General features: G+C 42.7%; 1 pseudogene across 1 annotated transcript in view; it reads right to left on the bottom strand.

Moving 5' to 3' along the window:
- LOC310697839 (inositol polyphosphate 5-phosphatase OCRL-like) overlaps nucleotides 1-25143 on the bottom strand; it is a 728228-nt pseudogene that overhangs the window by 641676 nt on the left and 61409 nt on the right. Inside the window, exons 14-15 of the transcript in view lie at nucleotides 15544-15650; nucleotides 14936-15020 (exon numbers count right to left, since the gene is read on the bottom strand). The product of the transcript in view is annotated as an inositol polyphosphate 5-phosphatase OCRL-like (transcript). The remainder of the gene's footprint in view (nucleotides 1-14935; nucleotides 15021-15543; nucleotides 15651-25143) is intronic.

Here is a 25143-nt window from a genome sequence, read left to right as displayed (position 1 = left end):
GTCCAAGTTCTTTTTATTTCGCCAATACTTGTTTAAAATCCAATTATTTGACGTTCCAGTACTCACGGTTGGTTATTTCAATGCCAAATTGTCCCAGGAAAAAGGCAGCGCTCTCTGTCAACGGCTGTGCGGCTTCGCTCCGCAGAAAAAGCAGTCGACTCACAGCACAGCGCCACTTCCCCCTCTTCACTTCGGAGCCCGTTTCTGGGTTCCTTAGTGGGTTGGGGGGGCGCTAAAGGTGCCCGCCGAGTCCCACGGTCACAGGCTTCATCCGCCTGTGATTTTCAAAAGGGTCCCCGCTACACCACAGTGGGAAAGACCCGTTTCTTGCAGAGCTTGTCCCTCCAGTTCAGAGGGAGTCTGCCATCACCGGAGGCGCCACCCCGGATTGCAAATTTTGGATAAGATGGATTGTTTCAAGAAGTGGCAGAAGGATATTTCTAGATTTGTTTGGCAGGGCAAGAAGCCTCAAATAAAATTTAAGATATTAACTGATGCTAAAGAAAGGTGGATTTGCCCTGCCAGACCTTAAACTTTATTATGAATCAGCTGCTTTTTGCTGGCTGAGAGAATGGCTGCTTCTTGAAAACACTGATGTGTTGGATCTAGAAGGTTTCAATAATGTATTTGGTTGGCATGCTTATTTGTGGTACGATAAGGTAAAAGCACATAAAGCATTTAAAAATCATATTGTTAGAAAAGCATTGTTTAATGTGTGGATAAGATATAAGGATTTGTTAGAAAAGAAAACCCCAAGATGGTTGTCACCAATGGAAGCGAAGGCACAGAAAAAACTCAATATGGAGGCCAAATGGCCGAAATATTGGGAAATTTTGGAACAAGATGGAGACAGAATAAAATTGCAGAGCTTTGAAAAATTGAAAAACAGAGTGCGAGATTGGCTCCATTATTACCAAATAATGGAGGCATACAAATTGGACAAAAAAGTTGGTTTCCAGGTGGAAAAATCAAAATTGGAAACAGAATTGTTAGATCCAAAAACCAAGAATTTGTCAAGAATGTATAACTTGCTGCTGAAATGGAATACTCAGGATGAAATGGTGAAATCAGCTATGATTAAATGGGCACAAGATGTTGGACATAACATAATGATGGCTGACTGGGAACAGTTATGGATCACAGGTATGAAATTTACGGCATGTAATGCCCTAAGAGAAAATTTAATGAAAATGATTTATAGGTGGTACATGACACCAGTCAAGCTTGAAAAAATCTACGATTTGCCCGATAATAAATGTTGGAAATGTAATGAGACTGAAGGTACATTCTTTCATCTTTGGTGGACATGCCCAAGGATTAAGACATTCTGCGAGATGATTTATAACGAAATGAAAAAGGTATTCAAATATACCTTCCGGAAGAAACCAGAGGCCTTTCTCCTGGGCATGGTCGGCCAATTGGTGCCAAAGAAGGATAGAACTTTTTTTATGTATGCAACAACAGCAGCAAGAATACTCATCGCGAAGTATTGGAAGACACAAGATTTACCCACCCAGGAAGAATGGCAGATGAAGTTGATGGACTATATGGAACTGGTGGAAATGACTGGCAGAATCCGAGACCAGGGAGAAGAGTCGGTGGAAGAAGACTGGAAAAAGTTTAAAGACTATTTACAGAAATACTGCAAAATTAATGAATGTTAGAAGAATGTTGGAATGAAGTTATATGGCTTTAGTAGAAATGTTATAAGGAATTAAGTATAAATAGATTAATAGAATATTAAAGGGAAAAAATAAGGTTAGAATGTGTTAAGATAATTATAGGATAGAAAACAGAGGAAGATGGAAAGGAATTGCTGAAACAATTAACAGAAGTGGAATACAAAAAGGGAGGTGTGAGGAGGTCGTTGAAATAAGTGAATGAAAGATAAGATATTGAAATTATTTGATGTGTTTTAAATTTCTTTTGTTTTGTTTTGTTTTGTTAGTTTAATGTGTGTTAGTGTTATGTAGTGTCTTTGTATTGTATTGTATTGTATTGTCTATTTTTTTTTTTGTAGTGTTTAAATTGTTGGAAAAGCAATAAATATTATTTTTTAAAAAAACAAAAAAACAGAACCAGTGAAGGCGGTGAAGGTCCTGTGTGAGTGCCTGGAGGCGGTTGGAGGATGGATAGCAGCTAACAGATTGAGGTTGAATCCTGACAAGACAGAAGTACTGTTTTTGGGGGACAGGGAGCGGGCAGGTGTGGGGGATTCCCTGGTCCTGAATGGGGTAACTGTGCCCCTGAAGGACCAGGTGCGCAGCCTGGGAGTCATTTTGGACTCTCAGCTGTCCATGGAGGCACAGGTTAACTCTGTGTCCAGGGCAGCTGTCTACCAGCTCCACCTGGTACGCAGGCTAAGACCCTACCTGCCCGCGAACTGTCTCGCCAGGGTGGTGCATGCTCTAGTTATCTCACGCTTGGACTACTGCAACGCGCTCTATGTGGGGCTACCTTTGAAGGTGACCTGGAAACTGCAATTAATCCAGAATGCGGCAGCTAGACTGGTGACTGGGAGTGGCCGCCGGGACCACATAACACTGGTTGTGAGAGATCTGCATTGGCTCCCAGTACGTTTCCGAGCACGATTCAAAGTGTTGGTGCTGACCTTTAAAGCCCTAAACGGCCTCGGCCCAGTATACCTGAAGGAGCGTCTCCACCCCCATCGTTCAGCCCGGACACTGAGATCCAGCGCTGAGGGCCTTCTGGCGGTTCCCTCATTGCGAGAAGTGAGGCTACAGGGAACCAGACAGAGGGCCTTCTCGGTAGTGGCGCCCGCCCTGTGGAACGCCCTCCCATCAGATGTTAAAGAGATAAATAATTACCTGACATTCAGAAGACATCTTAAGGCAGCCCTGTTCAGGGAAGTTTTTAATATGTAACGCTGTACTGTTTTTAACACTGATTGGGAGCTGCCCAGAGTGGCTGGGGAAACTCAGCCAGATGGGCGGGGTATAAATAATAAATTATTATTATTAATATTATTCCATAACACCTCAGCAGTGCCACAGGCTGATAGCATCCATGCCACACCGCACTGAGGCAGTAATTGATGCAAAAAGGGCCCAAGCCAAGTAGTGAGTACATATGCATGCTTCTACTTCTCAGAGGTCAAATATTGCTCTATTTGCAATCCTTGTTTTGCTGATTTCATTTCATATTCTAATTTTCTGAGATTGTTAATTTGGGGTTTTCATCAGCTGTGCACCATAATATCACAATCATAACAAATAAAGGCTTGACATATCTCGCTTTGCATGTCATGAGTCTATCTCATATATTAGTTTCACCTTTTAAGTTGAATTACTTGAATAAATGAACTTTTCCACGATATTCTAATTTCCCGAGTTTCCCCTGTACACTAAGTAGAAGAGAAGCATTGCCACCCGACCCCACCCTCCCCCTCTTTCCCCCTCGGTTCTTCCTAACCCAACACTGCATGCAACACTAATGTCTCACAACAAATGAAACTGATCTGTAGAAAACACAACTTGACAAAAGAGACAAGGCACGTTTTTTTTGTAAACTAAGAAATCTTCAATCATTTGTTTGTGTGTTTGTTTATTTATTTATTATTTAAAACACCAACAAGGAAAGGAGCAGGAAGGAGTTATCCAAGATGATCGTGGCCTTGGAGAGAAAGCAGATGGAGGGAGAGCTTTGAATCAACTCATTTGAGAATGCTGGTGGGAACTTCTTCACATCATGTTTACTCCATTGCTGAAATTTGCAGGCAGCCGATGCTACAAGGACAAGTAGCCTGCAGGCCTGGGAAGCAGATTACACCAATTGTTGGAGGAGAACAACAGCATCTCTTACTGTTACTCAACATAGCAATATAGAGCTTCCAGGAACAGAGGCACTCTACCTCTGAAGCCCACAGCTAGAGGAGAAACAGCAGGAGTGGGCTTGTGAGTTTGGACTAGATGGGTTTTTCCTCTGATCCAGCAAAGCCACTTCCGCCTACAAAGGAGGTGGAGTTGCGGGCGACTGAGGGAATCCCCGGCCGCGTCAGCCCCTGGACAGCCAATTGCTGGCTCAGGGGGCGTGACCAGCCCTATTTATCGCTGGCGCGGCCGGGGATCTCCCTCTTTTGCCGGACTTGGTTTTTCGCCTACCGGGGGGGGGGGGGTGAGTTGATGTGCATCAGCAGGACTCCCCCTACTGGTGGTTAACCCTTCCCGGACTTCAGGCGGACGGGCTGAAGCCGGATAGTCGGTTAGGACCAATGCCTAAGCCAATACCACTCATCACCTGTAACCAATAAAGTTGTGGCCATATTTAGCCCATTAATCTTAAATAATTGTGTCATGTGTCTTTATTTCCACTTGGGGGGGTGGGAACTCACCACGCAATAAGGCTCTTTTTGTTTTTTTTATGCACCCACAGACCCCAAACTGCTCTCCACAGGAACACAGTGGTGCATCTCATGTATGGGGGGGGGGATTCCAACACTACCCCCACCCCCAGCAAAGGAAAGATAAGGGAAGCATAAATGCCACCTTGAACTGCTTGGATGAAAAGTGGGCTATGAATGTAATAAAAAGCATCCTCAAATAATGATCATGGAAGGTACCCCGGGGGTCATCTAGTCCAGCCCCCTGCAATGCAGGAATATGCAGTTGTACCTTATGGGAATCGGGCCTGCAACCTTGGTGCTATCTGCAGCTCCCTCTAACCAGCTGAGCTGCAATGAGATTTGAGGGAGAATGGGAAGGCGGGTGGGAAGAGAAGTTAAGCTGTTCAGGAAGGGGTTGAATTCCATGGGGATGCTGGCCGTGTGGGGGACCCCAAGCCCTCGCCCCAGAAGATTAAAAAAAAGAAGCAGAAGAAATCCTTTTTCTTTTCTTTTACTTAATCTTTAACAGCTGTAATTCCTTACTTTATATAGCCACAACATTTTAATATTCATTAATTTTACAATATTTCTTAAGATAAATTTTAAATTTCTTCCAGTCTTCTTCCGCCGTCTCTTTCCCCTGGTCTCGGATTCTGTCAGTCATTTCAGCCAATCCCATGTAGTCAATCACCTTCATCTGCCACTCTTCCAAGGTGGGTAGATCTTGTGTCTTCCAATACTTTGCTATGAGTATTCTTGCTGCTGTTGTAGCATACATGAAGAATGTTCTATCCCTCTTTGACACCAATTGGCCGACAATGCCCAAGAGAAAGGCCTCTGGTTTCTTAGGGAAGGTACACTTAAGTACCTTTTTCATTTCATTATCTATCATTTCCCAGAAGGCCTTAATCTTCGGGCACGTCCACCAAAGGTGAAAGAAAGTACCTTCAGTTTCCTTACATTTCCAACATTTATTATCGGGCAAATGATAGATCTTTGCAAGCTTGACTGGGGTCATGTACCACCTGTAAATCATTTTCATAATATTCTCTCTTAAGGCATTACATGCCGTAAATTTTATACCGGTGGTCCACAACTGTTCCCAGTCAGCAAACATAATGTTGTGACCAATGTCTTGTGCCCACTTAATGATGGCTGATTTAACTGTCTCATCTTGTGTATTCCATTTCAGCAACAAGTTGTACATAGAATCATAGAATCATAGAGTTGGAAGAGACCACAAGGGCCATCGAGTCCAACCCCCTGCCAAGCAGGAAACACCATCAGAGCACTCCTGACATATGGTTGTCAAGCCTCTGCTTAAAGACCTCCAAAGAAGGAGACTCCACCACACTCCTTGGCAGCAAATTCCACTGTCAAACAGCTCTTACTGTCAGGAAGTTCTTCCTAATGTTTAGGTGGAATCTTCTTTCTTGTAGTTTGGATCCATTGCTCCGTGTCCGCTTCTCTGGAGCAGCAGAAAACAACCTTTCTCCCTCCTCTATGTGACATCCTTTTATATATTTGAACATGGCTATCATATCACCCCTTAACCTCCTCTTCTCCAGGCTAAACATGCCCAGCTCCCTTAGCCGTTCCTCATAAGGCATCGTTTCCAGGCCTTTGACCATTTTGGTTGCCCTCCTCTGGACACGTTCCAGTTTGTCAGTGTCCTTCTTGAATTGTGGTGCCCAGAACTGGACACAGCACTCTAGGTGAGGTCTGACCAGAGCAGAATACAGTGGCACTATTACTTCCCTTGATCTAGATGCTATACTCCTATTGATGCAGCCCAGAATTGCATTGGCTTTTTTAGCTGCCGCGTCACACTGTTGGCTCATGTCAAGTTTATGGTCAACCAAGACTCCTAGATCCTTTTCACATGTACTGCTCTCAAGCCAGGTGTCACCCATCTTGTATTTGTGCCTCTCATTTTTTTTGCCCAAGTGCAATACTTTACATTTCTCCCTGTTAAAATTCATCTTGTTTGTTTTTGCCCAGTTCTCTAATCTGTCAAGGTCGTTTTGAAGTGTGATCCTGTCCTCTGGGGTGTTAGCCACCCCTACCAGTTTGGTGTCATCTGCAAATTTGATCAGGATGCCCTTGAGTCCATCATCCAAGTCGTTGATAAAGATGTTGAATAAGACAGAACCCTGTGGCACCCCACTAGTCACTCTTCTCCAGGATGAAGAGGAACCATTGATGAGCACCCTTTGGGTTCGGTCAGTCAGCCAGTTACAAATCCACTGAGTGGTAGCATAGTCAAGACCGCATTTTACCAGCTTCTTTACAAGAATATCATGGGGCACCTTGTCGAATGCCTTGCTGAAATCAAGGTAGGGTATATCCACTGCGTTCCCTTCATCTACCAGGCTTGTAATTATGTCAAAAAACAAGATCAGGTTAGTCTGACATGACTTATTTTTCAGAAATCCATGCTGACTATTGGTGATCACAGCATTCCTTTCTAGGTGCTCACAGACTGTTTGCTTAATGATCTGCTCCAGAATCTTCCCTGGTATTGATGTCAGACTGACTGGGCGATAATTATTTGGGTCCTCTCTTTTCCCCTTTTTGAAAATAGGGACAACATTTGCCCTCCTCCAGTCTGCCGGGACTTCGCCTGTTCTCCAGGAATTCTCAAAGATGACTGCCAGTGGTTCTGAGATCACATCTGCCAGTTCTTTTAATACTCTTGGATGCAGTTCATCTGGCCCTGGAGACTTGAATACATCTAAACTAGCCAAGTATTCTTGTACTATCTCCTTAGTTATTCTGGGCTGTGTTTCCTTTGCTGAATCATTTGCTCCAAATTCTTCAGGTCGGGCATTGTTTTCTTTATCGGAGAAGACTGAGGCAAAGAAGGCATTGAGGAGTTCAGCCCTTTCTGTGTCCCCTGTTTGCATTTCACCATCTTCTCCTCTGAGTGACCCCACTGTTTCTTTGTTCTTCCTTTTGCTACGAACATACCCATAAAAGCCTTTTTTGTTGCTTTTAACCTCTCTAGCCAGCCTGAGTTCATTCTGTGCTTTAGCTTTTCTGACTTTGTGTCTACACGTGCTGGCTATTTGTTTGAATTCCTCTTTCGTGGTTTCCCCCCTTTTCCATTTTTTGTACACATCCTTTTTTAATCTTAACTCAGTTAAAAGTTCTTTAGATAGCCACCCTGGCTTCTTTAAGCACCTTCCATGTTTCCGTCTCATTGGTATTGCCTGACGTTGTGCTTTTACTATCTCCCTCTTAACAAACTCCCAGCCATCATGAACTCCCTTTCCTTTAAGTATTAATGTCCATGGGATCTCACCCAGCACTTCCCTAAGTTTTATGAAGTCGGCTTTCTTAAAGTCAAGAAATTGAGTCCTAGTATGCTTGGCTGCTCCTTTCTGCTGTATAGTAAACTTCAGAAGAGCATGATCACTCGCGCCTAATGATCCTTCCACTTCTACCCCACTAACCAGGTCATCAACATTGTTTAGGACCAGATCTAAAAGGGCTGTTCCTCTTGTTGCTTCTCCCACTTTCTGGACAATGAAGTTGTCTGCAAGGCCAGTGAGGAATCTGTTTGACCTTATGCTCTTGGCTGAGTTTGACATCCAACAAATATCCGGGTAATTGAAGTCCCCCATTACTACTATCTCCCTTCCTTTTGCATGCTTGGCCATCTGTTCCAGGAAGGCATCATCTATGTCCTCCGTTTGGCTTGGGGATCTATAGTAAACTCCCACAATGAGATCTCTGTTATTCTTCTCTCCCTTAATTTTGACCCAAATGCTCTCACTTTGGCTTTGAGGTTCTAAATCTTGGATCTCTTCACAGGTATACACATCCCTGACATATAACGCCACTCCTCCTCCTTTCTTGTCTGGTCTGTTTCTCTGAAATAGATTGTATCCCCCCATTATTACATTCCAATCGTGGGACTTATCCCACCAGGTTTCAGTGATGCCTATTATGTCATATTTAGTTTGCTGTACCAAGAGCTCAAGCTCATCTTGTTTATTTCCCATGCTTTGCGCATTAGTGTACAGACACTGAAGTCCATTAATCATTCCCCCGTGTCTCTTATTTAAGGATTTTTTCCTTCCACCACTAGGTCTGCGTGCGGTTTGCTCCATTTGGTCTATGGCATTTGGATGATCATCTTCATCAATTGATAGACTCCTACCTTCAGGAGCACTGTCTCCCTCCCCCACATTAGTCAGTTTAAAGCCCTCCTGATGAGGTTTCTGAGATTTTTGGCAAAAACATTTCTCCCAACCGTTGTGAGGTGCAGCCCATCGCTTGCCAGAAGTCCATCTTCAAGAAACTGCAGTCCGTGATCTAAGAATCCAAACCGTTCCTGTTTACACCATTTGCGAAGCCAGCTGTTCACTTCCACTATTTTTCCCTCTCTCCCTGGGCCACGTCGTTCAACTGGGAGGACAGATGAGATGACAACTGGGAGGACAGATGAGATGACATTCTTGACAAATTCTTAGTATTGGGTTCTAACAGTTCTGATTCTAATTTTGATTTCTCCTCCTGGAAGCCAATTTTCCTGTCCTGTTTGTAAACCTCCATTATTTGGATAAAATCGGATAAAATTAAGGGGAAGGATTTGCTGAAATAATTTTGGGAATTGGAATGCAGAAAGGGGAGGTATGGGGAAGTCGATGAAGTAAGTTTAAGGAAAAAAAGGAGTTGAAATTATACGTATTTGTTTGTTATTGTATGTATATCTTTGTATTGTGTGTATTGTATGTGTTTTTAAAATTTGTGAAAACTTAATAAATATTTATAAAAAAAAGAAAGAAATCCTACTTACAGATTCACGATGCTGGCCATCTCTTCAGGTGAAATCCCCTCCTGTTTAAACTCAACTGCTTTAAAATGCTCACACAACACTAACTCTGAACCTTGCCTCTAACCCTATTGCTACTCCTCTCTGTCTAAAATATACAGGGAAATATGTGCACAAAATATACAGATGAAAATGAAATGATAAAGTGAAAGCATTTGTTGAAATACAGTAGAGAACTCACGCCTCCCGAGTTGAGGGAGGCCTTGCTTTGCATGCAGGAGATCCCAGGTTCAGTCCAGGATCTCCACCAGACAGGGTTGGGACTGTCCCCTGTTTGAAAACCCTGCAGCACTGCTGCCAGTCAGTGTAGGCAGTGCTGGGCTAGATTGACTCTGTCAAGTGCAACTTCCTATGAATGCTCCTCTTATACGATTTCTCGAAACACAAGCAAGCTACCTTATCAACGAGTTGTGAGAGTTCATTCATGACTTTTAACAAACAGCAGAAACCATTTTATTATTTCTATGTGAGTACAGAAATCCTGAATATGAAAGGAAGGAAACTTCCTGCCTCTGCAATAAAGGCAGCTGCACTGCTAGGTGAGCTGTCCCGATGCCACCTGAAACAGACCCTCCAAAGATTCAAAGGTGAAAAGGGAATTTTGAGCATCTGAGCACAACTGGGCCGTCTTCTGCGTTAACGTGAAGTGCAGGAAGTGATTGCCTTGAGCAGGGGTAGGCAACCGAAGGCCCGGGGTCCGGATGCGGCCCAATCGTCTTCTCAATCCTGCCCACGAAGAGTCCGGGAATCAATGTGTTTTTCCATGAGCAGAATGTGTCCTTTCATTTAAAATGCATCTCTGGGTTCTTGGTGGGGCATAGGAATTCGTTCATTTCCCCCACCCCCAAAAATATAGTCCGGCCCCCCACATGCTGTGAGGGACGGTGGACCAGCCCATGGCTGAAAAAGGTTGCTGACCCCTGGCCTTGAGCCTCCTCAGGACTGGCGCAGGGGCCGTGCATTGCAGGGTGCCAGCCAAGGCCCCTGCCCCAGTACTGATTGCTGATTCTACTGAGTCCATCAGTATATTGTTGTGAAGTGACCTGGCATTTTTAATGAAGTGCAATATAGGCTTGTCTTACATCTTCAACAACAACAACACAGTAAATTGCACAGAAGAATTCCATGTTGCCTGTGGGAGCAGCTGGGTAGACCTCTTTGCAGCTGCATGATCCATGCATTTGATCTATAAGCAACTGGTCAATCTTCATAATTGGCTCTGGCTTCGTGTAGGAGATTGAACGCATTCTTCTATTTCTCAGCCCTGTATTCCACCCCCACCCCCCTCTACCCCAAAGAGGGGGAGCCTGTGACCTTCTAGAGCATACATTTCTTTGGACTACATTTCTTTTGAGCTTCTGTGGGCCGCCCTAGAGAACACTGGGCTAGAGGGATCATGGGGATGACTTGCTCCACAACAGCAGATGGCATGCAGAAATCTAAACTGTAGCAAAGGGAGGTAAACTAGCTAGCTAGCTAACTAGCTATGTCTTGCTGAAAGTGTGCATGCACTCCTCTTAGCCAAAGCCCCAATAACTGCAAGCGTGGAGCCACACAAACACGCCTGATCTCGACACTGTCTTGGGGGAAACTCCCGATGCTGGAAAATTCATGTGCTCAATTTCTGCACATTGAGACAGGAGCCAAAGAAAGCACACGCAGAGTAGGGGGGCTCATAAAAAAGGTTTCTTTGGGAGGGGGTGGGTTGAGGTTTGCTCCGATGTGAAAGCTAAAGAGCAGCCTTTCACGGAGAAAGGAGCAGAGTAAGGCGGAAACTACTGGGACCCGTGCTTTCCAGGCACTCTGACGGGAGGGATGAGTCCAGCATTGCATTGTTGGGTCGTATTTTCAGTGACAACTATTTATGACAGAGGTTTACAGAAAATTGATCTAAAACCTCTGCTTGTAAGAGGCTATGGGCATGTGAAGAAGCCCATCATAATCTTTACATGAAATGTATCTTTAGAACACCGGTGGCGTCATGTCCCCATTTGTTGCCTTAGTTTCTCCATCAATGCACCACCCCCAATTTGCCATCATATTGGCATCAGGTGTTTTCCAGGCCAGTGAATGTCAGCAACCCCTTCTTCTAAAGCTGCTTCCCCAGTTTCATCCCAAATAGAAAGAAATGCCATTTGGTAGCCCATTGAGAAGCTTTGGGAAGTAATGAAATACATTTCTGAAAGTTATTTATGGATGCACAAGGTCACCACATCTTTGCTTAAGGTGAATGGAAAGGAACATTTCCCCAGGCGGCACACCACTGTCCCCGAATCTCGTCCGCTGCTTGGTCATTTCAACAGATTGTGTGTCTTAGTAAGATTTCGTACATTTCAGAAAGCTTTCCCTTGCCTACAAATGAAGTGCATGATTTGTCAAAAACTTATTAATGCCCCGTGCTTTTACTTCTGGTGTGGTAAAAAATTGCAGAACCTGGCTATCATTTAAAGCAGTGTAAGATGCTGGTTTACGTTTCCCCTCACATTTGGTGACTAGGTAGGGATATGCAGTTTTGTGTTTTGTTTTTTGAAGAGTTCCTAAGGAGTCCTGCTGCTTCCGAGTTTTATTTTGGGGGTTGTTGTTGTTTTTGTTTACAAAAAGGTAATCCAGCTGTAACCTTTTTCTAGGTACAATTCTGTACATTCTGGTACTACCTGTTCACTCATGGTCCCTCCAAATCCCTTTGTTTCTTTTAGCAATGTGTCCTTGTGTATCTGCTACCTTTGCTTACAGAATTTCTCCTGAGGGGTGCTTTGAACATGTCCTGTAATACATGTGGATAAAAGGAATCGCCTTTGTTAATTTCAAAAGCCATTTTATTTCTTCCATGATTTTCCTCTGTTGTTAATTTATTTTGTAAACGCAAGTGGGGTTTAGTCACCAGAGAGGTGGATTCTGTGGTTTTGCTGAATAGGTCATGGTCATTTCAAGAGCCATAGGCCCTGAGATGGTTCCAGCTCTAACTTACGTGTAAGATTAGGAGTCCAAGAATGTGGAATCAGTACTGCAGAAGGTCAGTTCTGACATACTTCCCCCCTAAATAGTGTGTGAAGTCCTTTTGGAAAGGACTCAAAGCTTTCAAAGTGTCAAGTTTTGCTGTACTGAAGGACTGTCCATATCTAATCTATTAGAACACTGAACCCTCCTCCCCACTCCAGGAATTTTTCTATCCAGTTGCTCATCTCATTCCCATGGAGGACATTCCAAGAAAGAAAAGTGGGTTTGAATTTGGATAATAAAAGTTTCCAGTTGAGTAGATTTATATATTTTAGTGAAGGTAAGCAACTTAAAATGACCACAGACCCAGTAAAACTCATTACAAAGAGAAGAGAAACAACATTTAAAAGCAGATACAAATAATGAGGCATTATTCTTTTCTCAAGAAGCCAGCAAAATTTCATTTTTCCTGTTTCATTTTAAGCATGCTTTTTATTCAAGTTTTTAACAAACAACAAGGTGGTAAGCTGCTGAATATAGGCAGACCATCATTTCTCAAGGGCCATTCCAAATGTGTACAATTGATGGCTCCCAAGTAAGCTGCACCCTGTGAGTCCAGAGGTCCACTGGTGCCATTGTCCCTGTTAGCATTTTGAAAGCAAGGGCGCCAAGATTTCATCAAGCTGTCTGCCTTGATGAGACTTGCAGTGAGGATCCCTTTGATAAGCCATCGGCAATGCATAAAGGAGGGCAGGTGGCTTGGTGAGCAGGGAAAGTCTTTCAAAGATTTGGACCAGCGATGTGCCTTTGCTTCGGGCAAAGGGTGATGGTGGATGGATCCTAGCTAACTCAGCACTGTCTGTACTGATTGGCAGTGACTCTACAAGGTTCCAGGCAGGTGATGTTTTCCGTTTCACCTGGAGATGCTGGAGACTGTTCTGGGACCTGCATCACCAGCGAGCTCTGGTCCTCCATTAAGGAGTTAGGCGGCTCAATGGTCTGACTCTGTGGAAGCCACCATGCTATTCCCCTTTAAATTAGCCATGTATACAGAAAACATGAGAACTGGAATTTTGCTCTTGAATGGATTTTTGGATCGCCTGCATGCCAAGCACATACTTCTCCCACTGGGCCAGCACCCTTCCTCAGTGACTGAGCTCTCATTGCACACAGCCATCCAGCAAGCAAAAGAATGTTCTTGTTAGAAGGGCAGAGTGGGGAGCAAGAGATTCAGGGGCCGGTTTTAGACCCACAGTGCTCGGGTTTATTCTGTTGCCTGCTTGACATTGTGCCTCCTTCCCCCCTACCTTTTATTCCTATGAATGTTTCACAATGTCGCTGCTTGGGATTCTGGATAATCTATGGTGTTTTTCTTTTCAGTTTTTTAAATTAATTTTCCCAAAAAAATTAAGACAAACAAACAAACAAACAAACAAACAAACAAACGTACATACATCCTAATTGTAATTAAACCAATCTTGATAACATTGTTAAGTGACTTCCTCAAATCCCCCTGGTTGAATTTCATTGTATTTAATTTTAACAGTTTTCCAAAATCAATCTTCTCAAAAACAACAACAACAACTTGATCACTTCACATCTTTCATTCTTTCTAATCTAGCTTGAAACATCTTAATTCCTATCCTTACATATTTAAATCCTAAGCCTATCTCATATTTGCAAGCTTTTCCAGTTAGGTTATCTTGACATATTTAGCTAAATAATCTTTGAATTTTGTCCATTCTTCATGGTACTCCTCCTCCTTCTGGTCACGGACTCTTCCCGTCAGGTGGGCTAGCCCCGGGATTCTGGAGAATCTATGTGACTAGATGCTTGTAATGTATGCCAGGCAATCTGGCACAAGTGGGTAGGGTTGCCATCCGCCGGGATTTGGCCGTTGGAAACAAGTGTCCATGCGGGAAACGCTTGAATGTCCAGGAAAATCCAAAGGTATAGCAATTCTACACGTGGGGAGTAGGGACGCAAGCGCAAATCAGAATAAAGCAAAGGCTGGGAAAGTTCAAACAGAAACACACACACACTATTCCTCAAGATTTGTCTTTAAGACACAGGATCATAGAATTGTGGAGTTGGAAGGGACACCGAGGACCATCTAGTTCCCTTATTCCCAATCAGGGGTCCGTGGCCCCATCCCTTGCCTCCCTCCAACTAATTTCCTCTCATTTTGGCATGGCAATAGCATACATTTTATGGGTGGTCTTGTTGTTTTTAGTATACCTAAAATCCTTTGCTTATTACCCCACATTTTGAACCCGCAGCCCTGAGATTAAGAGTGTCACGCTCTACCAGCTGAGCCATCCCACTGTAATTATCCCACACCTCCCCTCTTGATGAAGCAGCCTGCAAAGCTGATCTGCCGAGGAAATGTCCTTCTGCAGGCATGGTTTCAATCCAAACAACAAATACTAGTGGTCAACTCCAAAAGTGCGGTCAAGAAACCCTGCTTGCCAAAGAACAATTGAACGCACCCTTGAAGCTCCTTTGCAGCCATGTCTTTACCTTGACACCACGTATGATGCTAGATGTGGGGCCTGCGGGCCTGTCAAGATTCCCTACCTCTGCTCTATCTAGCCCGGCTGATGTTTTCAAATGGGGGTTAAAGCTGTGAAGCTGTTTGGATGCATGACTGGACTTGACTGTGGGCATTTCATTGTGCTGTGTCTCAGAGCCTTAAGGATGGGGTGGCCTAGGAACCTAAGCCACCAGGTATATAAAAGTGAGGTCCACTCCAGCCAAGAGCGAAAGAAAACCACCAAGCAGCCCTGCTCCCCAACAATGCCCCCCAAAGAGGATACAGATCGTCTTGGGAATGCTGGTGTCCAGGCACTCAGTTATCTCCTGCAGCTCGTCCTGCGTGCCCGGGGTCTGGAAGAGGTCCTCCTGAAGCAGAGTATCACCCATGCGTTCGGAAGGGATGAGGTACATCCTGTATAGCATGAAGAACAATCCAGCCCTGGGGTGCATAATGTGAGGTCGAGGAATGCCACAATGGAGAGAAGCCCCTCACCAAGAGAGCTGGCACAAGGGCTGAGAATTGTATCCCGCCTGCTTTCCACAGTAGCATTCCTACTACCCTTCTCCTGATTTGGGGCAATGGGAGAGTGAACTCATTCCCCGCTTCTTCTAGTGGCGAGTCTCAGAGAGCCGCTTTGCTAGGGAGAGACAGACAATGGTTGGGAACACTTGGGTTCTTCTGAGCCGCTCTAAGGAAGACCGTATGCTGGATGTCCAACCCGCTGCCGCTCCACCAAGGTGCTACTATACTCACAGCAGGAGTTTGTAAGAGCGAGTCGGTAGCTAAGATATAAATCAATTGGGACGTTTGGAACCTGCACACCCCAAAACTGGTACTGGATTCCAGCCCACACCCATCCTTTCAATGGTGCAGTCCCCCTCAGCTCACCTGGTGGCAGGCATTCTTGAAGAGGTGGTCCACCAAAAGCCAGATCTCCTTGGCCGCTCAGTGGAGTCATCACCATCCTGGGGTACAGTATCCAGAAACTGCTTCTCCTGGAGGTCCAATGACAAGCGGGACTGGCATGAGAGCCTGACAGAATGTGTGCCTGTATGCATTCTTTCCTTGCTCCAGCTGGGTGGACAAGTCTTGCCCTCTGAGGCCACAACTAGGGCTGGGCGATAGCTGGCTTTCAACACGGTGATATATCACTAGCTAAACATTGCAATACACCAATATAGCACGATGTCTGAAATAAGATGGAGCTATGTAGAGGCATTGGCTGGCTTCACGGTTTCCCCCGCATTGAGATTTTTGCTGCCCCCTGCAGGAGGGCAGGGGAAAGCTGAACCGGCAGAATCCACAGGGGCTGCAGGAATCTCGAGAAGCATTTTCTGGCTTCACAGTTTCCCCCCACATGGTGTTTTTTGCATAGTACACACACACATCATGATTCGCAATATATTGCCAGGTCAGAAATTATGAAACCAGTCTCACTATCTAGACTTCAAGCTGATTTGAAAATATATTGACATATCGCCTGGCCCTAGCCACAGCAAGCATCTCAAGGGGGAAAACAAAAAACAAATTGCTTGCACCCCAAATCCAAGCTCCCCCTCCCCTATTAATATGCAGCTCGTAATCCTCCCACTCCGGATGTGCAGTTCACCCAAAAGCTTACTAAATATGCAGCTGTGGACATGGGGTTTGGCTAGAGAGCCAGTGTGGTGTAGTGGTTAAGAGCAGTAGTCTCGTAATCTGGGGAACCGGGTTCGCGTCTTCGCTCCTCCACATGCAGCTGCTGGGTGTGTGGGAATGTTCTGGGGTGCAGGAGAGGATATATTGACTAATTATATCCTTATCCAACTTGTGCTAACAAGTTTCCAAAATATCAGCAGAGTTTGTCCATTAAACTTTAATTAGTTTAATGTTAAGTAAACGTCCAGTGCGCTTCCAACGCCATAAATCTTATCTCAGCAGAGAATTTCGTGCAGCGGTTGAAGAAGGCAGGAGAGTCAGTACCTTTCAATGAAGAATCCTGGAGCAAGCACTTTGGAACTCAGGAAAAAACTTTATTTACAAAAGAAAAACCCTGGCGATAAAGCACACATGCTTTTATCTCCGGCATAAAGAAAACTTTACTCTAAACTTAACTCATGCTAGCAAACACGCCCATGGCCACAAACTGAGTCTGCGAGTCAGGGACTTCCGGAGGCGGTGCCATCGCAATGGCGGATTCCCTCTAGTCTGGAGGGAATTGCTCCTCGGAAATTGGGTCTTGCCGCTACGGCGAAGCGGGGACCCCATCGAAAACCACAGGCGGGTGAAGCCTGTGACCGTGGGACTCGGCGGGCACCTTCAGCGCGCTCCCAATTTGCAAGGGAACCCTGCAAGGGGCTCCGGAGCAAAACGGGGGTTTGACGCGGTGCTGAGAGTCGATCGCTAGTTCTGTGGAGGGAAGCCGCGCAGCTGTTGCCGGAGAGCGCTGACCTTTTTTCCTGGGACAATTCGGCTATTAAACAACAACCTGTGAGTAGGTCAAGCTTTAAGATTCGAAGTTAAAAGAAAAAGGACTAATTTGGCACCGAAGCGGCAAGGTGTAAACAGGAAGTCCACCTTCCGTTTTGTATATAGAGCAAAGCAAAGACTGACTAAGCTAAGACCGGGAGAGGTGCGCTAAAAGTATCAAGCCCAAACGTCAAATAATAAAGAACTCCCTCCCTGAATTGAGAGGGGAGGGAAGAAGGGAAAGTATTTTCTGTTTGTTAAAAATAAGAGAGGAAGGAAAAGAAGGAAGGGATATAAGACCACCACTCAATCCCTGGGAACGGATTGCCAAGATTAATAGAACGGTCGTTCTGAGAACCGCACTATTTATGGACAATGTAATTTCTTGGACAGCCAACTCTGCATGTGAGATACTTTGGACTAGAAATTGTTATTAACTTTGCTGTAGGGGGCCTCTTGAAGAGCTGGGAAGTTACTTTATTGCGCTATTTCTGACTGTTACTGTGTCCCCCTAGAGGCTCACTGAAATTGTTACAATTGGTTGGGGAATTTTCCACTTCTAACTAGCTAGGGAATTTTCCACTGCAAAACAAGCTTGACTGTGGGAGCGACCTTGACTCGTTGATAAAGTGTTATGGAGGAAAGGACAACAAGATCGGGCAAAGTTAGAATTCAACAGACCAGCGCAGCACTGCAACAGCGCAGAGCATCTGCATCTGGCCCTCCTGTTCCGGGGAAGACCCGGCACAAGCGGGGGTAAAAGGTATGACATCGGAAGAAGGATTTACTTCAGTTTTAAGTAAAATTTATGAAACCTTAGATAAATTAAGCAAACAAGTTACTTGATCAATATTGATCAATAAGAGACTGGGCCAAGAATTTATTTCATCGGACAAGGTTAAAAAGCGAGGAGTAGTTATCTATGCAAAAGAGAGCCTATCACCGAAATTTGTTTTTAAAGATGATCAAGGAAGATTTATAGCAGTTGAAATTCAAACACAAGGAGAAAAATTTGTGATAGTAGGAGTATATGCACCGAATGAGGGGAAAACTGAATTCTATAAGAAGTTGCATGAGACTTTGTTGGACTATATGGACTACAACATTATTTTGATGGGAGATATGAATGGAGTGGTATCGACAAACATGGAGTCACTAAGGATGGTAGACTACCAAAAACCTTTTTTGAATTGACTGACAATATGGATTTGATTGATATTTGGAGAATTAGGAATCCCTTGGGTAGAGAGGGAACCTTCTTTTCTGAAGCCCAAAAGACATGGACAAGAATTGACCAAATCTGGATAACTAGAGGAATGGCACCCAAGACTCGAAAGGTAGAGATTTGCCCTAAGACGTGCTCCGACCATAATGCCGTGAAAATGGAGATGAAACTAACACCAACCGGTTCCTTCAGATGGAGGATGAATGACACCTTGTTTAGAGATCAAGAGGTTATTAAGAAGGCCCAAAAAACCTTGAGAGACTATTTTGAGATAAATTTGAACACTACCGTGGAAAAAAGAGTAATCTGGGACGCAAGTAAAGCAGTTATGAGGGGGTTTCTGATTCAACAGAATTCATTAAAGAAGAGAGCTCAAAATAAGAAAAAAGAAAAAAAATGGAAAAAATTAAAGAGGGCAAGAAGAAACTGAGAGTGAAACCCAATTCACAAGAGATTCTGAGAGAAATAAAGCTACATCAAGTGCAATATATGAAGATGATGAATCAGGAAATTGAATGGAAAATTAAACAAATGAGACAAAGGACTTTTGAATCGGTAAATAAATGTGGGAAACTGCTAGCTTGGCAGATAAAAAAAGACAAAAGTTAAACACTATTGCTAATTTAGAGGTGGATGGAAAGAACTTTCAGAATCCAGTGGAAATTAGAAAATGCTTCCAGAGGTATTTTAAACAACTATATACACAAGGGCCCCAGAAAGAATCTGACATAGACCAGTTTTTGAAAACAAATGGATTGCAAAAGATTTCTCAAGAAAATAAGATAATGTTGAACTATAAAATTACGGAACAGGAGGTAGAAGGTGCCATTCAGAATATGCAGTTGGGAAAATCTCCAGGGCCGGATGGCTTAACCTCAAAATACTGTAGAACTTTGAAGGACTGGATAATTCAACCACTAAAGGAGGTTTGCAATGAAATTTTGGAGGGGAAAAAGTGCCAGAGTCGTGGAAAGAAGCATATATTACACTTATACCGAAAACTGAGTCCGAAAAGACACAACTTAATAACTACCGACCCATATCCCTGTTAAATGTGGATTACAAAATATTTGCTGACATTTTGGCTAAAAGGCTAAAAAAAAGTACTAGGGGAAGAGATACATAAGGACCAAGCTGGCTTTCTCCCAGGCAGACACTTGTCTGACAATATGAGGAATATAATTAACATTTTGGATAAAAAAAATTCCTTCCAGTAGCACCTTAAAGACCAACTAAGTTGGTCTTAGTTGGTCTTTAAGGTACTACTGGAAGGAATTTTTTTTTATTTTGACTATGGCAGACCAACACGGCTACCTATCTGTAACATTTTGGAGAAGTTGCAAGAGGACATTAACACCAAAGCAGTTTTAATCTTTGTGGACGCCGAGAAAGCCTTTGATAATATTTCTTGGAGTTTTATGAAGAAAAATTTTCAGGGGATGGGGGTCGGTGAAGGGTTTGAAAATGGTATAAGTGCAATTTACTCAGAACAAAAGGCTAAATTAATAGTTAACAATGTGGTGACAGAGGAATTTAAGATAGAGAAAGGGACACGACAAGGCTGTCCGATTTCCCCACTACTCTTTATTTCTTTTTTTTTTTAATAAAAATTTTTATTGGTTTTACAAAATTTTTAAAACAATACAAACATATAAGAAGACATACAAACACGTATAGTTTCATAACCTTTTTTTCGTAAACCTTGTTTCTCAGACTCCCCCATACCTCCCCTTTCTGCATCCCAATGTCCAAATTTTTTTAGCAACTTCTAAATATTTCTGTCAAACCTCTGTCCTCTTAATCTTTCCTTCAATCTAATCTTATGTCACTGTAACCCTTTCTTTCTCCAAACCTCAACATTCTAACATTCATCGAGTTTATAGTAGTCCTTAAGGTAGATTTTAAATTTCTTCCATTCTTCTTCCGCCGTCTCCTTCCCCTGATCGCGGATTCTGCCAGTCATCTCAGCCAGTGTCATATAGTCCATCACTTTCATCTGCCATTCTTCCAGAGTGGGTAGATCTTGTGTATTCCAGTACTTTGCGATAAGTATTCTTGCTGCTGTCGTAGCATACATAAAGAAAATTCTGTCTTTCTTTGACACCAATTGGCCGACAATGCCCAAGAGAAAGGCCTCTGGTTTTTTAGAGAAAGTACATTTAAGTACCTTTTTCAATTCATTGTATATCATATCCCAGAAAGCCTTAATCTTCGGGCACGTCCACCAAAGGTGATAGAAAGTACCTTCAGTTTCTTTACACTTCCAACACTTATTGTCAGGCAGGTGATAAATTTTTGCTAGCTTGACTGGGGTCATGTACCACCTATAGATCATTTTCATGATATTTTCCTTTAAAGCATTACATGCCGTAAATTTTATACCGGTGTTCCACAACCATTCCCAGTCAGCAAACATTATGTTATGACCAATGTCCTGTGCCCACTTAATCATAGCTGATTTAACTGTTTCATCTTGTGTATTCCATTTCAGCAGCAAATTATACATTCTTGACAAGTTCTTAGTATTGGGTTCTAGCAATTCCGTTTCTAGTTTTGATTTCTCCACCTGGAAGCCAATTTTCCTATCTTGTTTGTAAACCTCCATTATTTGATAATAATGGAGCCAATCTCGTACTTTAGGTTTCAGTTTCTCATGACTCTGTAATTTCAATTTGTCTCCATCTTGTTCCAAAATTTCCCAATACTTTGGCCATTCAGCCTCCATATTGGGCTTTTTGAATGCCTTAGCCTCCAAGGGTGACAACCATCTAGGGGTTTTATTTTCCAACAAATCTTTATATCTTGTCCAAACATTAAACAGTGCTTTTCTGACAATATGATTCTTAAAGGCCCTATGCACCTTAATTTTGTCATACCATAGATATGCATGCCAACCAAATGTATTATTAAAACCTTCCAAGTCCAAAATGTCTGTATTCTCGAGGAGCATCCACTCTTTCAGCCAGCAAAACGCTGCTGCTTCATAATACAATTTTAGGTCCGGCAGGGCAAATCCCCCTCTTTCTTTAGCATCTGTCAGAATTTTAAATTTAATTCTGGGCTTTTTGCCCTGCCAGACAAATTTCGAGATGTCTTTCTGCCACCTCTTGAAACAATCCATCTTGTCAAGGATTTGCAAAGTTTGAAACAAAAATAGCATTCTAGGCAATACATTCATCTTGATAACTGCAATTCGGCCTAACAATGATAGTTTCAAATTTGACCATATTTCTAGATCTTTTTTAATTTCTGACCAACATTTTTCATAGTTGTCCTTATACAAGTTCAAATTTTTAGATGTCAAGTGGACCCCTAGGAATTTCACCTTCTTAACCACTGTCAAACCTGTCTCTTCTTGAAATTTCTCCTTCTCCCTAGCTGTTAATTTTTTTTCTATGACTTTAGTTTTTTGTTTATTCAGTTTGAATCCGGCTACCTGGCCAAATTGTTGAATTATCTTCAACACCCTTTTCGCACTAATGTTTGGCTCTTGTAAGGTCAATACTAAGTCGTCTGCAAAAGCCCTTAACTTGTAATGTTTATCTCCGACCTGTACACCTTCAACCTGCTGGTCATTTCTCCGTGTCCACAAAAATCAACACTGCTTTGGTGTTTATGTTCACCTCTAGCAATTCCAAAATGTCTATTATATTTCTTACATTGTCTGATAAATGCCTTTTTGGGAGAAAGCCTGCTTGGTCCTTATGAATCTTCTCCATCAACACTCTTTTAAATCTTTTTGCCAGAATGTCTGCAAAGATTTTGTAATCCACATTAAGTAATGATATTGGGCGGTAGTTCTTAAGTTGAGTCTTTTCAGTCTCTGTCTTTGGTATGAGTGAAATATACGCTTCTTTCCACGATTCTGGTGCCTTTTTTCCCTCTAAGATCTCATTACAGACTTCCTTTAACGGTTGAACCAACCATTCCTTCAGAGATTTATAATATCTGGAAGTCAGTCCATCTGGCCCTGGAGATTTGCCCAATTGCATGTCCTGAATGGCACCCTCTATCTCTTGTTCTGTTATTCTCTGGTTTAAATCCACCTTGCTTTGATGAGAGATTTTTTGTAATCCATATTTATTAAGGAATTTATCTATGTCCTCTTCATTTTGTGGTCCTTGAGAATAAAGTTTTTTAAAGTAGCTCAGGAAACAGTTTCTAATCTCATTAGGTTTAGATATGTTCTTTCCCTCCACTTCTAGACTTGTGACTGTATTTAGTTTCTGCCTTTTCTTCAATTGCCATGCCAGAAGTTTACCACATTTATCTGCCGATTCGAATGTCTTTTGTTTCATTTGCTTTAACTTCCACTCAATCTCTTGATTCATCAATTCCATGTATTGTGTCTGGTATAACTTAATCTCTCTCAAAATCTCCTGGGACTTTGGTTTTGATCTTAATTTTTTCTCTCCTTCTTTTATCTTTCCCAAAATCTTTTCCTTCTTCTCATTCTGCTTTCTCTTCTTTATTGAGTTTTGTTGAATTAAAAAAACCTCGCATCACAGCTTTACTTGCGTCCCAGATCACTCTTTTTTCCACGTCGGCCTTTAAATTTATTTCAAAATAGTCCTTTAAGGTTTTTTGGGCCTTCATGTGGACCTCCTTGTCTCTAAACAGGGTGTCGTTCATCCTCCATCTAAATTGACCAGTTGTTGTGAGTTTCATTTCCATCTTTACGGCGTTATGGTCGGAGCAAGTTTTGGGGCAGATTTCTACCTTCTTAATCTTTGGAGCCATCCCACTAGTGATCCAGATTTGATCAATTCTGGTCCAGGTCATCATTGCTTGAGAAAAGAATGTTCCTTCTCTCTCAAGAGGGTTCCTTGTTCTCCATATATCTATTAAGTCCATGTTTTCAGTCATTTCAAAAAAAGTCTTCGGGAGTCTCCCCTCCTTTGAGACTGTCAGTCTTTGTGCTTTATCCATATTTGTAGAAACCACACCATTCATATCTCCCATGATTATCATATTATAATCCAAATAGTCCATCAGAGTTTCGTGGAGTTTCTTGAAGAATTCCGCCTTACCTTCATTTGGTGCATAAATTCCAACTATTAAAAATTTTTCTCCTTGTACTTGTATTTCAACTGCCAAATATCTTCCTTGTTCATCTTTAAACATCATTTTTGGAGCCCATTTCTCTTTTACATAAATCACAACTCCTCTTTTCTTAACTTTGTCCGATGAAATAAATTCTTGTCCTAATCTTTTATTTGTGAGTAGTTTCCTATGTGCTCTGGTTACATGGGTTTCTTGTAGGCATATCAAATCCAGTTGTTCTCTTTTCAAAATATGAAAAACTTGTCGTCTCTTCAAAGGCATATTGAGCCCATTACAATTCCAACTAAGGAATTGCAGGGCCATCTTGTTATTTTTCTGTTACTCCTCCAACCGCTCCAAGTTGTTGCTCTTCCTCTGATGGTGGTGGGTTAAGTCCAAACGATAGGTTCAGAATGTCTAATGCTCTCCTTTGTTCTGCAATTGGATCCACCGTTCCCTTCTGTAAGTCCTCTTGGTTTCTTTCCAGGAACCTCTCTTTGTCTTGTATTGTCTTTATTTTCACCTTCTTTCCCTTGTAGTCAAAAGACAGTCCTTGTGGGAACTCCCACCTGAAAGAAATGGTGTTCTTCTTCAGCAGGTGAACCAAATCCTTGTAGAATGTTCTCAACTCCAAGATATGTTTAGGGATGTCTTTGAAAATCTGTATGGATGAATTTTCAATTTGCAAGGCCTTTTGGTAGTGTAATTTTAATATTTTATCTCTTTCTTCCTTAGATCTCAGGGTGATCAAGCAATCCCTCGGGGTCTTTCTGTTCAGTCTTTTGCCCAGTCTAAATGCTGTTGTTATCTTAAATTCTTCCTCCTCCAAATCTTCCCAGAAATCAGCAAACTCTTGTGTTAAAAACTCCGCCAGGTTGTCTCCTTCACTCTCGGGAATCAGTCTCAATTTCAGATTTCTTTCCTTTCTCTGTAATTCCCACAAGGCCAGAGTTACATCATGTTCATGAACCTTTTTAGCAATCGGTTCTAAGTTCTCTTGAGTCTCTCCAGCAATAGTTCTAGCTTCCTCTGCAATCTTACGTGTTGCAGAATTTTCTTGAACCAGCCTATTTATAGATTCTGTGTTCAAGTCCAATCTTGCTGTTAGTTCTGTTAGTTTCTGTGTATTTTCTGTACTCTGCTTTGTCAAGGTCTCCAAAGATTGATTTATCTTGAGTAACGCTTGTGTCACTGACTCCATGGAGGCAGCTGTCACTTTTTCTTGTCCTGTTGTTCCTGTAGGAGTTACGCCTGTAATTGAGCCTCTTTTCTTTTGTTGTTGCTGCTGGTGTTGTTGTTGCTTAGCTTTGGCTCTGGTGGTTATCTCTTCTGCTGGGCCACTCATGTCCCAAGGTCGTTCCCACAAAAACAGTCCCCTGATGGAAAATTCCACTGTCCTGGACTGTTACACCCGTTACTTTAGCCCTCTAGGGGGAGCGAAACAAAATGTCCGAATACGAAGACAAAAAAGTTAAAGACAAGTATATCAGGAGGCTTGTAGATACATATTACAGCACTTTTCCAATAGATACTATTTCAGCATACTCCAATATACTGTAGCAACAAGATCTAAAAATTTTGTAGCAAAGGAAACTTCAACCACGTAACTTTCCCAAGAATTTAAAGACAGTTCAGTGCTCTATTGTCTTATTTGGCAGTCCGTTTCAGGGTATTGAGGCAGCAGAAGATTTTTCCTTTTTAGATAAGTCATGCAGTTCTTATTGTCCCTTTTTTCCTCCCCTCTATCCTGCTTGTTAGAGGGGGGATCTAAG

Source organism: Podarcis liolepis (genome assembly GCF_965112155.1).
Source record: "Podarcis liolepis genome assembly, chromosome: W".
Lineage (NCBI taxonomy): Eukaryota > Metazoa > Chordata > Lepidosauria > Squamata > Lacertidae > Podarcis > Podarcis liolepis.
Note: the sequence above shows the minus strand (reverse complement) of the source record. Positions and strands in the feature narration are given on the sequence as shown.